Source organism: Mya arenaria, chromosome 7 (assembly GCF_026914265.1).
Source record: "Mya arenaria isolate MELC-2E11 chromosome 7, ASM2691426v1".
In the NCBI taxonomy this organism is placed as follows: Eukaryota; Metazoa; Mollusca; class Bivalvia; order Myida; family Myidae; genus Mya; species Mya arenaria.
Genome location: NC_069128.1, coordinates 33,264,820 through 33,278,860, shown reverse-complemented (window position 1 = coordinate 33,278,860; position 14,041 = coordinate 33,264,820). Strand labels below are relative to the sequence as shown.

Genomic DNA, 14,041 nt, shown 5'->3' with positions numbered 1-14,041 from the left:
AAAAAATAAAAAAGTTGTCAAAATGTTCAATCTTTGAGAGTACAGTTTAAAGTTTACTCCAAACTCTTTTTAAATAATTTTCATGAACTGGATAGAATCTACCGATTTATTTTTGTCAGTGCAAAATGAACCTTTACTGCACTAACATTTATATAACAATAACCTAAAAGTTAATGTCACAATGTCTTTAGCAGCTTCATTTCACAAACGCAAGTTTACTTAAATGTATAATTACACTGAACAAAAAGCTCGATTAGACACGATAAATAAATGTTGTACGATTTTATACACTTTTAATAAAACATTAAAACGCATGCTACGTCTGTCAATATATTCGGTTCTTTTTAAAAGATATACTTCTTTTATTTTTGAACAGATGCCTGTCAGAGTTCAGAGTACCTAGTAAACGGAATGGAGCCTGTGTCCGACGACCAGATAACCGCCTCGTCAGTGGTTAATGAGAAGCATGATACAAGAGGTTCCCAACTCAATTCCGTGCCGACTAGTTCACATGTTGGTGCATGGGTTGCTAGGACCACCGACACAAATCAGTACATACAGGTACGCATGTGTTTATCATGTATTCAGCCTTCTGTCAATTACTACAATCAGAGTTGGCCGTATGAGAATCATAAGTTCATGATGGTACAAGTTCGTATATATATATATATATGTTTATCATGTGAATTATAGAGATTTATGAGCGAAATAAAACTCTATTGAGTTCATTTTTTTCAATTATAGCCCGTTTCACTATCCAAAACAAACATTAAGCGTGCACAAGGCTGGGACACAATATCATCGACGCCATTAACACACAGTTTGGCGCGTGTTTCTGATAAAATGAAATCAAATGTATTAATATCAGCTTTACGCTAATGATATCAATACACAAATGGTTGTTTTAGTGTTGAATTGAAATTCATTTCACCAAGTGAGAACCTAAAGTTTATGTTTCAGAAGCACTAGTTTAATAATAAGTATTGGTGTTCATTCTGTGAAATATTTTGCGATCTTACACTTCAACAAACAATCATGCCCTACAACCATGCCGTCACCAAGCTAAAACACTGATATATATATAAATATATTAATTTATTAATTTATTAAAGTCTCATCCACATATATTCAAATCAGTTAAAACATAGTATGTACAAAACAATAGATATATTGTGCAAACCCTATCACTTACCCGAAATGTTCCAATATGTGTACTAGCGGAAAATAAGTTATGTATAGTGCGTTCTCGAAAACCTATGGCTGATGTGAAAGGAAACCAAAAGCGACATTTACCGTTAGACATACGGCAACATTAAATTTATCATACAATATTCTTAACAGACAATTGTTAATTTTAGGGTCAAGCATGGTTAACTTCTTATCTTTACATTAAACTATGTATTCCATTTTTTTAATATCATTTCGTTTTTTTCTTTTGCTTTAAGCATTTTTTTTAATAAAAAAACAAACAAATCAATCTGTTTAACGCGTTTTTATTTATTTTTATTCACATCCAGATGCAAATACCTTTGTATGTACAAAATTCGCAACAGTGTACATTTTTGAACTACAATGCTAGCGTTCAAGAGGCTTTACTAAACTTTAAGAGTTCCCAAGATGTTTTCATGAAGTTCATGATTCAATAATTTTATTCATAGACATTTATGGACAATTCACACACTTTAATATTTAAGGAATAAATTGCGTAGTTGTAAACATAATCGGGGTAAAAACGCAGTTTGGCTGGTCAAAGTGTGTTGATTCTGTTTCTAAAAATAGTCAATGCTTTTTGACAACATTTAATAAACCTTTCGATGGTGTAATTAAATAAATCATAATTTGATAACTTAATACATGCATTAAATTCTAGATCTGATCGAGATTCTGGCAGAACGCGTTTTTCTCTTAAATTTGAACAACGTTATAATGAACGAATGGTGAAACTCTTTGAAAGAAATAAGAGTCGATTGGGGGCTACTCTCGGACTTTCTTTAAAAAGAAGTTTCATGAACCTTTTTTTAATGTAATATTTTACCAGGTGCAGTTCAATTGCCCTAATCACGTGATAGGTGTGGCTATGCAAGGTCGACCAATCAGTACAGACCCGAATTCCATCGTCGGAGTTGGTTGTTGTTACCAGCGTGTGACCGCGTACAAACTTCTCTACAGTGGTGACTGTGTGAGCTATCTCACGATCAGGGACTCCAGTGGGTCGGATGTGGTAATGTATTCAGCAATTAACCATTTCAGCTGTTCTGTTCGGGAAGTAGATGTGGTAATGTATTCAGCAATTAACCATTTCAGCTGTTCTGTTCGGGAAGTAGATGTGGTAATGTATTCAGCAATTAACCATTTCAGCTGTTCTGTTCGGGAAGTAGATGTGGTAATGTATTCAGCAATTAACCATTTCAGCTGTTCTGTTCGGGAAGTAGATGTGGTAATGTATTCAGCAATTAACCATTTCAGCTGTTCTGTTCGGGAAGTAGATTTGGTAATGTATTCAGCAATTAACCATTTCAGCTGTTCTGTTCGGGAAGTAGATGTGGTAATGTATTCAGCAATTAACCATTTCAGCTGTTCTGTTCGGGAAGTAGATGTGGTAATGTATTCAGCAATTAACCATTTCAGCTGTTCTGTTCGGAAAGTAGATGTGGTAATGTATTCAGCAATTAACCATTTCAGCTGTTCTGTTCGGGAAGTAGATGTGGTAATGTATTCAGCAATTAACCATTTCAGCTGTTCTGTTCGGGAAGTAGATGTGGTAATGTATTCAGCAATTAACCATTTCAGCTGTTCTGTTCGGGAAGTAGATGTGGTAATGTATTCAGCAATTAACCATTTCAGCTGTTCTGTTCGGGAAGTAGATGTGGTAATGTATTCAGCAATTAACCATTTCAGCTGTTCTGTTCGGGAAGTAGATGTGGTAATGTATTCAGAATAAACAATTTCAGCTGTTCTGTTCGGGAAGTAGATGTGGTAATGTATTCAGCAATAAACAAGTTCAGTTGTTCTGTTCGGGAAGTAGATGTGGTAATGTATTCAGCAATAAACACGTTCAGTTGTTCTGTTCGGGAAGTAGATGTGGGCCTTACATTGCTTTCGTCTTCGGTGTTGGTCTGAACACATTATATTATTTGTACTGTTGTACTTTTAAACGATGCCAATGGGTATTTATAATGCTAATTTTGCCTACATGACTTAAAAACATATCTTCCGCATTTTAAACACCTGTTACGCTTAAACAGGTGCATTTCCCTCGATAACTTTGGGGCGATCTTTGCAGGGAACATTTCAACGTTTAGAATGTACACTTTCTTAAAAAATAACTGACACTGCGTCTAGTGATTTAAAAACGTGCATAAATGGTTCTGTTCTTTCGTAGTAGAAACCCTGGAATTTCCCCAGTTTTTGTAAAATTTACATGTACGTGAAGTAAGCGGCCTAGCTGCGTGAAGTAAGCGGCCTAGCACCGTGAAAGTTAGCGGCCTAGCCGCCCTGGCGGCCTAGCGGCCTAGCGGCGTGAAGTTGGCGGTCTATTTTTTCTTTATTTAAAGCATTTGTTCATGCGTTTTCTTAGAAAACAATGATAAATCAATCTTTTATTCATGTAATAACATAGACGGCACAAATCTTATTCTATTCAGAACATTTAAAATTGCGTTTTCTTCTAAAGCAATGATATATTCACAGTTTAAATGCACAAATTATCAATCGGAAGCGATTATAAACATTTCCAAAACGTCGATTAAGCAGATTGGTCGAGTTTTTGGGCAAATGCAGATATTCCCCAAAGGATGTTGATTTGTGAATAGAAACCATGAATTTATCCTTGTTTTAGAAGAAAACGCATGTATACATGCTTTGAAATAGAAACCAATTTTATGCCACTAGGCCGCCAGGCCACTAACTTCACGCCGCTAGGCCGCTGAAGTGCTTAATCGACTTTACTGTACATATGTTTGTAATCGCTTTAGAGTGGTTATTTGTGCATAAAAACAGTTAATATATCATTGCTTTAGATGATAAGTCACGTTTACATGTTTTCAAATAGGATACCATTTTAGGACGCTAGGCTGCTAAACCACCAGCCCGCTAACTTCACGCCGCAGGGCCGCTATGCCGCTAGAACACAAGGCCGCTAAGTTCACGCCGCTAGGCTGTTATGCTGCTAGAACACCAGGCCGCTAACTTTACGCGATAGGCCACTAGGCTGCTAGACCACCAGGCCGCTAAGTTCACGCCGCTAGACCGCTAGGCTGCTAGACCACAAGGACGCTAAGTTCACGCCGCTAGACCGCTATGTTGCTAGACCAACAGGCCGCTAAGTTCACGCAGCTAGGCCGCTATGCTGCTAGACCACCAGGGCGCTAATTTCACGCCGCTAGACCGATATGCTGCTAGACCACCAGGCCGCTAACTTCACGCCGCTAGACCGCTAGGCTGCTAAACCACCAGGCCGCTAACTTCACGCCGCTAGACCGCTAGGCGGCAAGGCCACCAGGCCGCTAACTTCAGTCCGCTAGGCCGCTAGGCTGCTAGACCACCAGTCCGCTAACTTCACGCCGCTAGGCCACTAGGCTGCTAGACCACCAGCCCGCTAACTTCACACCGCTAGGCCGCTATGTATATTTACATGCTATAGAATGGCTGATATGCTTGATCGATTTTTTTCGATAATCGCTTCTGATTGATAATCTGTGCATAAAAAACAGTAATTATATCATTGTAGAAGAAAAGGCATGTATACATGAAATAGCATACCATTTAGGCCGCCAGGCCGCTTGGTTCACGCCGCTTCAGAGTGATAATTAGTGCCAAAAAAACAGTAAATATATCATTGTTTTAGGAGAACAGGCATGTTTACATGCTTTGAAATAGCTGGCTGAAATAGGATTCATTTTTTGCCGCTACGCCGCTAGACCGCCAGGCAGATATCTTTTGCCGTTAGGCGGCTAGGTCGCTGAACGGCTTGATCGACATTTTGGAAAAGATGTATAAACGTTTAAAAATGTTTAAAGTGTTTGGAAAAGGCATATTAAAATGCACTGAAAAGAAAAAAAATTGAGGCCGCTCTGTTTATGTATGAATAAAAAACGCATTAACAATTGCTGAAAAAATGGGTCCTATGCCACTAGGCCGCCAATATCACGCCGCTAGGCCGTCAACTTCTCGCCGCTAGGCCGCTTACTTCACGTGCATAAAATTTAGTCGTAAATAGGGTTATGTACAATGTAACAAACGTAACTGATCTGCTTTCGTTAAATATATCCGACAAAAATTGTCTTATTCTTACAGCGTATTTTACTAAGGATGAAGGTATAATTATACTTAACTTGTTTCAAAAAATGCGTAAATATCCATCTGTGAACGATCTGAAATAGTATCTCTAGATGCAAAAGAAAGACAATTTGTATACGTTTTACAAAGAATTTGAAAATCACTGCAACGGATGATCCACTTTTGAAGAAATTACTGCATACGTTATACCACGTAATACGCATTCATGGTAAATAGTCGATATACAAGAATAACTTTATACCTAATGATTTGAATCCACATTAATCTCTCTTAAACACGCACTCCCATTAGAACAATGAATGTAAATTGGCTTGAACTGGTTGGTAATCACTACCTTTTAAATGCTAGACATATTAAACCAAGCAAAACCCAAAATGAATAACGTTACTCGATTCTTTCCACAGATATTGGACGGGAACACGGATCAGGAAACGGTTGTTACATCGATGTTGCCAAGTCCGGTAACCGCTCTCTGTGTCAGAATCAACCCAGTCACGTGGTTTGGTGGCCATATCAGCCTGAGGTTCGATATTCTCGGATGTTCCATGAATGAGCAGCAGCACGTGAAATAAAGCACGGAATATGGTGTATGCATGCCCACCGTTTGTAGCTGTAATATGCCCGTTATTACAATGCATGTTATAATATAATGTCGAATAATATAATGATACATGAATTTACTTCTGTATTTTGTTAATTTAAGTGTTCGCTTTTTGAATTATTGCTTCGAGGAAAAAAATATGTTCATTTTTTGTTCTTTTGTTTGCATACGCTTTATGATTCATTATTTATATATAATAAATAGTACATGGTTATAAAATTGGATGCCATTTCCACAATCGTCTGACTACTTCCAAACACTGATATGAATGCCGAAGAGCTTGAACGCTTGGTGATATTTGACATCGGGGAAATTACTAGCTTGCAATCCTGGTTAGCCATTTAATAAATAGTACGAGTAATTAAGTTCTGTAACTATACGCCTTTTCGCAACATTTTTGCTTATTTTTGTTTGAACCTTCCGCGCAGGAAAACAGTCAAAGGATAAATTTTTAGAGTTAATTCAACGTGTGATTTAGTATGAGAGTGAGAGTCCGCCTCTAACCTTTGAAGTTGTGAGTTGGATTCCCACCAGGGTGAGATTGCTCTAGTGGTATGGATGTTCGCCTCTTTCCCAAGATGTTGCGAGTACGATACACACCAGGGTGAAATTGGTCAAGTGGTATAGGTGTCTTTCACTCACCAAAGCTGTTACGAGTTCGATCCCCACCAGGGTGGGAGTGCTCTAGTGGTATTGTGTCTGTCACTCACCGAACGAGGTTGTGAGTTCGATCCCCACCCGGGTGAGAGTGGCCTGGTGGTATTTTGTGTCTGTCACTCACCGAACGAGGTTGTGAGTTCGATCCCCACCCGGGTAAGAGTGATCTGTTGGTATTTTGTGTCTGTCACTCATTGAACGAGGTTGTGAGTTCGATCCCCACCAGGGTGAGAGTGATCTGGTGGTATTGTGTCTGTCACTCACCTAAAGAAGTTGTGGGTTCGATTCCCACCAGGGTGGGAGTGCTCTGGTGGTATTGTGTCTGTCACTCATCGAAAGAGGTTGTGGGTTAAATTCCCACCAGGGTGAGAGTGGTCTAGTGGTATAGGTGTCTGTTACTCAGCCAAAGAGGTTGTGAGTTCGATTCTCACCAGGGTGAGTGTGCTCTAGTGGTATTTTGTGTCTGTCACTCACACAAAGAGGTTGTGAGATCTATTCCCACCAGGGTGAGAGTGGTCTAGTGGTATAGGTGTCTGTCACTCACACAAAGAGGTTGTGAGATCGATTCCCACCAGGGTGAGAGTGGTCTAGTGGTATAGGTGTCTGTTACTCACCCAAAGAGGTTGTGAGTTAGAGTTGCACGGGTCAGAGTGGTTTTGTAGTATGCGTCAACGCTCTCACCAAAGAGGTTGTGGTTTTCACCTCCACCAATATTGTCTGCAAGGCCTCTCAAAACGGACACTAGGTCTTCTACCCAGGGAATGGACACACACTTTATTCATATATGAGTTTATATGTTTTCTTAACATAGCTTATAACTAATACTAAAGTTAAAATATTACGTACATGCATTTTAAGTTTCTAATGTCAATATTTATAATCGTATGTAGGGGTAACAAGTCGCGTGGCCGGCTGGTCGAGCGGGCTTATGCTTTTCTGGCAAAGTCTTTTGAGTTTATCATTTTTATCTGACCACTGTCAAACTCATCTTCATGTTATGTGCCCTACATTGAGGCTGTTATTTAAATAAATATAAATTTACCAAAAGTCATTTAAAAACATCCAGTATAAATGCATCGTGCTAGGGTAACCATCACTTCTGTTGATTTACGTAGGAGAAATACTCAAAAAGACATTATTGATCATGTTTGAACCTGTAATCTATTATGTTTGTATATGATATATATAGTCGAAATACTACTGTTTCCCTCCTAAATTTTATCGAAGTTTCAAATGATTTGTACCACACTCAGAAACTCTTAAGCTTTACGAAATCGTTACAGAATTTATATGCATATATTTTGTATCAAAGGTGTCGTCATGCTTGTATGCCGAATAAAATGTTGCTTTTTATTTTGTTGCTGTTATTGTTGTTGTTGTTGTTTGTTTGTTTGTTGACGATTATTGTGATACCTGACACCTGATTTCTGCAAATAAATACACAGTTCCAAAACCGATTCCTCGACTAATTTGACTGAAACTGTTCATTGACAGTAATGGAAAGCATGCCACTGTCAACGTGGCACTGCATTGAAACGAGGTACAAGTATATACGTTATAACCACATCACAACACTAAAGGCCATATGTTATATATTCATGATATTGGGTAAATGCTAGGGATGCAAACGAATGGCAAAATTGATATTCGAATATTGGGTAATTCTTTCGATCGAATATTCGAATATTCGATTACCAAAATACTATTTTGGAAAATGTCGTAAACTACTATTATTATTCGCTTAAGTAATAGTCGTGTCAATTTTACCCTACTTTGTCGTAGCGGCGGACCCTGATTTCCCCAAATAAGACTTGAAATACGCAAAGGAAAAAACAACAACAATACATTATAAACAGACAAACAACAAAATCGAATAATTTCAATTACGCAGCCATTATATTTGTAAAAAATGTGAATCTAGATGTATTCCTAGTCAAAACGCGTTTTGCGCCAACGGAGGGTCTTTCCGTAGGACAAGCAGCCTCGTTCTGAGATTGACTTCTAAATTTACTTAATATAACTATGGAAAAAACAAACAAACTCGGGAACTAGTAAAACCATATCTGGATTTGACTCATCCATTGTTCAAAAATGGAGGAAATATATCCTAAAACGCTATACTTCCATTTCAAAGCACGAACATTGTATCGAAACATGGAAAACAGGTTAAGCACATATATGTTACAATATTATTGGAGCTATGTTGCACAGCTTAATTTTAGTCAAGACAACACATTGGTGTTAAGCCGATTCCTAGTCTGTTATTGTATACTGTAAGTAGGGCGACTTTTTACAGGACCCGACGATATGTCCCTAAATGACACATGACGCGTGTTTAGTGTATTGTCATCACGTTCACACCTCTGGCATTTGGGGACAGTCGTTGTAACAACTAAACAAACGAACTTAGTAAACAGCAACAGTGTTGTAGGCAAAATGTTGTTTTTTTTCTGAGAATAAGTATTATGACTCTTCCTTTCTTTTTTGGAATATTCGAATACCGATTTTGACATTCGAATAACAAACGTTTGATCGAATATTCGAATATTCGTTTGCATCCCTAGTACTAAATACATTTTGGAAGGACCAGTCCACACCAGATAAACACAAATAGGGACAATTATGAATGCCTAATATTAGGCTGATAATAAAAAAGTCACAAGTATTTTTTAGTAAGTATAATAAAAGAAATTTACTGTACACTTATTAGATTAGTATTTGGTTATTAAGAATTATACCTGGCAGACTATAGACCCCTCGGAAAACAAAGAAATATTCTTGGCGACCATGGATCCCTCGAATAACAAAGAAATATACTTGGCGGACTATAGATACCTCGGAAAACAAAAAGTATTCCGGGCGGACCATACGTCCCTCGGAAAACAAAGAGAAGTACCCTGGGCGGACCATAGATCCCTCGGACAACAAAGAAAAGTACATTGGGCGGACAATCGATCCCTCGGGCAACAAAGAAAAGTACATTGGGCGGACAATAGATCCCTCGGTCAACAAAGAGAAGTACCCTGGGCGGACCATTAAACCCTTGGAAATATAAAAAACAGCACTCTCGGTTCACTGAACAAATCAGCTCCTTCTAATATCGGCTAATAATTAAAAGAAATATTGAGTTGTGATCAATGATTCCAGCGAAACAACAACACGCTTTGAGAACAAATTATTAGATAACTTTTACAGATGTCACACACCACGTTTGACAATGTTCTAAAAAATCTGCTTTTTATTTCATTTATATGAAGTTCTTGAGAAACGTACGTTCATCATTTACAGGCTGGATGATCCAATGCATACCCCAATTACTATTATTCGTTAAATCTAAGAGAGGTAATCGATATAAATGATAATACCTAAGACATTAATCAGCAAACAAGATAATAAATGAATCCAATTGAAATGTAACTGCGAGTAACATCTGTACAAGACTGAATATACTGATCAAGCTAACAGTATATTCCAATTACTGAAATAAATAGCGTTTGCAACTGTTTGTGCAGAGAGTGCTCTCATGAGAATTATCATGGATGCTCATTGATTGACTGCATCCAAAATCGATTCCATTTAATATTTTTATAGCCATTATAGATAATATAACATATGCATTTGTTGCAGTACATTTCAAAGGTTGATTTCCGTTGCAAAAATTGCGAATATAAAAATATTTGTGTAAATATTGCAGACCCAATTGCTCGCAAGCAAACAAAGCCAAAACGCATCGTGTTCTTCCGTTACTCCCTGACAGCATGTGATACGCCAGTGAGGAGTTATCCAGTCATTATACAGTGTCTCCCCGGTACTCACTGACAGCACGTGATACGCCAGTGAGGAGTTATCCAGTCATTATACAGTGTCTCCCCGGTACTCCCTGACAGCGCGTGATACGCCAGTGAGGTGTTATCCAGTCATTTCAGTGTCTCCCCGGTACTCCCTGACAGCACGTGATACGCCAGTGAGGTGTTATCCAGTCATTATACAGTGTCTCCCCGGTACTTCCTGGCAGCACTTGATACGCCAGTGAGGTGTTATCCAGTCATTATACAGTGTCTCCCCTGTACTCCCTGACCCAATTGCTCGCAAGCAAACAAAGCCAAAACGCATCGTGTTCTTCCGTTACTCCCTGACAGCATGTGATACGCCAGTGAGGAGTTATCCAGTCATTATACAGTGTCTCCCCGGTACTCACTGACAGCGCGTGATACGCCAGTGAGGTGTTATCCAGTCGTTATACAGTGTCTCCCCGGTACTCACTGACAGCGCGTGATACGCCAGTGAGGTGTTATCCAGTCATTTCAGTGTCTCCCCGGTACTCCCTGACAGCACGTGATACGCCAGTGAGGTGTTATCCAGTCATTTCAGTGTCTCCCCGGTACTCCCTGACAGCGCGTGATACGCCAGTGAGGTGTTATCCAGTCATTTCAGTGTCTCCCCGGTACTCCCTGACAGCACGTGATACGCAAGTGAGGTGTTATCCAGTCGTTTTACAGTGTCTCCCCGGTACTCCCTGACAGCACGTGATACGCCAGTGAGGTGTTATCCAGTTATTATACAGTGTCTCCCCGGTACTCCCTGACAGCGCGTGATACGCCAGTGAGGTGTTATCCAGTCATTATACAGTGTCTCCCCGGTACTCCCTGACAGCGCGTGATACGCCAGTGAGGTGATATCAAGTCGTTATACAGTGTCTCCCCGGTACTCCCTGACTGCGGGTGATACGCCAGTGAGGTGTTATCCAGTCATTATACAGTGTCTCCCCGGTACTCACTGACAGCGCGTGATACGCCAGTGAGGTTTTATCCAGTCAATAAACAGTGTCTCCCCGGTACTCCCTGACAGCGCGTGATACGCCAGTGAGGTGTTATCCAGTCATTATACAGTGTCTCCCCGGTACTTCCTGGCAGCACTTGATACGCCAGTGAGGTGTTATCCAGTCATTATACAGTGTCTCCCCTGTATACCCTGACAGCACGTGATACGCCAGTGAGGTGTTATCCAGTCATTATACAGTGTCTCCCCGGTACTCACTGACAGCGCGTGATACGCCAGTGAGGTGTTATCCAGTCATTATTCAGTGTCTCCCCGGTACTCCCTGACAGCACGTGATACGCAAGTGAGGTGTTATCCAGTCGTTTTACAGTGTCTCCCCGGTACTACCTGACAGCACGTGATACGCCAGTGAGGTGTTATCCAGTTATTATACAGTGTCTCCCCGGTACTCCCTGACAGCGCGTGATACGCCAGTGAGGTGATATCCAGTCATTATACAGTGTCTCCCCGGTACTCCCTGACAGCGCGTGATACGCCAGTGAGGTGTTATCCAGTCATTATACAGTGTCTCCCCGGTACTCCTTGACAGCGTGTGATACGCCAGTGAGGTGTTATCCAGTCATTATTCAGTGTCTCCCCGGTACTCCCTGACAGCGCGTGATACGCCAGTGAGGTGTTATCCAGTCATTATACAGTTTCTCCCCGGTACTCCCTGACAGCGCGGGATACGCCAGTGAGGTGTTATCCAGTCATTATACAGTGTCTCCCCGGTACTCACTGACAGCGCGTGATACGCCAGTGAGGTGTTATCCAGTCATTATTCAGTGTCTCCCCGGTACTCCCTGACAGCGCGTGATACGCCAGTGAGGTGTTATCCAGTCATTATACAGTGTCTCCCCGGTACTCCCTGACAGCACGTGATACGCCAGTGAGGTGTTATCCAGTCATTATACAGTGTCTCCCCGGTACTCCCTGACAGCACGTGATACGCCAGTGAGGTGTTATCCAGTCATTATACAGTGTCTCCCCGGTACTCCCTGACAGCGCGTGATACGCCAGTGAGGTGTTATCCAGTCATTATACAGTGTCTCCCCGGTACTCCCTGACAGCGCGTGATACGCCAGTGAGGTGTTATCCAGTCATTATACAGTGTCTCCCCGGTACTTCCTGGCAGCGCGTGATACGCCAGTGAGGTGTTATCCAGTCATTATACAGTGTCTCCCCGGTACTCCCTGACAGCACGTGATACGCCAGTGAGGTGTTATCCAGTCATTATACAGTGTCTCCCCGGTACTCCCTGACAGCGCCGGTACTCCCTGACAGCGCGTGATACGCCAGTGAGGTGTTATCCAGTCATTATACAGTGTCTCCCCGGTACTCCCTGACAGCGCGTGATACGCCAGTGAGGTGTTATCCAGTCATTATACAGTGTCTCCCCGGTACTCCCTGACAGCGCGAGATACGCCAGTGAGGTGTTATCCAGTCATTATACAGTGTCTCCTCGGTACTCCCTGACAGCGCGGGATACGCCAGTGAGGTGTTATCCAGTTCTCCCCGAGGACTTATTCAGGGATGTTGGGCTGGATGTAAACAGTTAGGGAAAGGTGTCCCCCCATTCATTAGCAGCTCTGAGTTATCATTATAACATTTTATATCAATGTAATACCAAACAATGCTCTATTGAAGAACATTTTATTTGTAAAAGATACAGCTATTTTTAACGTCTTTACTCTTGTAATTTCTTGTTTACATCGAAATTAAAATGTTGCTTTTCCGAGCCTGAGTCGTTAGCCCAGACTCAAGACGTTAGTGTATACGGGACCTGATCCTTCAAACTTCAAAAGGTATTTGTATTTATTTTATTAAAAAGTTATAGTTTCTGGCGTTTTGTGAATGTTTGAAGAAATGCAAGCATATCCGCGTATTTTTTAACATCCCTCGTAAGTTATTTTTCCATTGCAAATGATACGCATGACGTCTTTTTAAACACTCCATGCGCAGATGGCCAGTGGTCAACGATAAATGACGTCTTTTTGAACACTCCGTGCGCAGATGGCCAGTGGTCAACGATGAATGACGTCTTTTTGAACACTCCGTGCGCAGGTGGCCAGTGGTCAACGATGAATGACGTCTTTTTGAACATTCCGTGCGCAGATGGCCAGTAGTCAACGATGAATGACGTTTTACGGAACAAAATTAATAATGTTTTTAAATAATTGATATGTTTAACATTTTGTAATTCAAATCTTTTACAGACTGTTTACATTTTCCGTTGAAAATAAGCCTTTAAAATAATCTTTTAATGCGTGTTTTGAATGTTTTACCCTTCATGTCATTTATAATTCATAATAATTATGGTATAATTATTAAGACTTGAAAAGCTCAACTATCACTGGTAGTTTTAATATATGCAGGAACCGTCAATTGTCGGCATTATTTAATGCAACAGTTTAATATACGGGTAAACAAATGGTAGTTGATGAGCCCAACTGATTGTACATATTTTTTTAAACTATTCTTCATACTGTATTATGTTGTTCACATTATTGTTTCGTAGTATGCACATTGAATACTTGGAATTTATTCCTGTTCTAGAGCGTGCAAAGGAAGCTTTGAAACCACTCCGCAAACGGGTACACGTAAATGTGGGCTCCAATTTATGTAATTATTCATTCGGGTATGTGTACACGGTACATTTTTTTCACG

General features: G+C 40.4%; 1 long non-coding RNA gene across 1 annotated transcript; it reads left to right on the top strand.

Moving 5' to 3' along the window:
* The first annotated feature begins 2,105 nt into the window (after nt 1-2,105).
* Nucleotides 2,106-7,909, top strand: LOC128240665 (uncharacterized). Its single transcript, XR_008262267.1, has 2 exons — nt 2,106-2,221; nt 5,703-7,909. It is a non-coding gene; the product is annotated as an uncharacterized LOC128240665 (long non-coding RNA).
* Nucleotides 7,910-14,041: the final 6,132 nt, after the last annotated feature.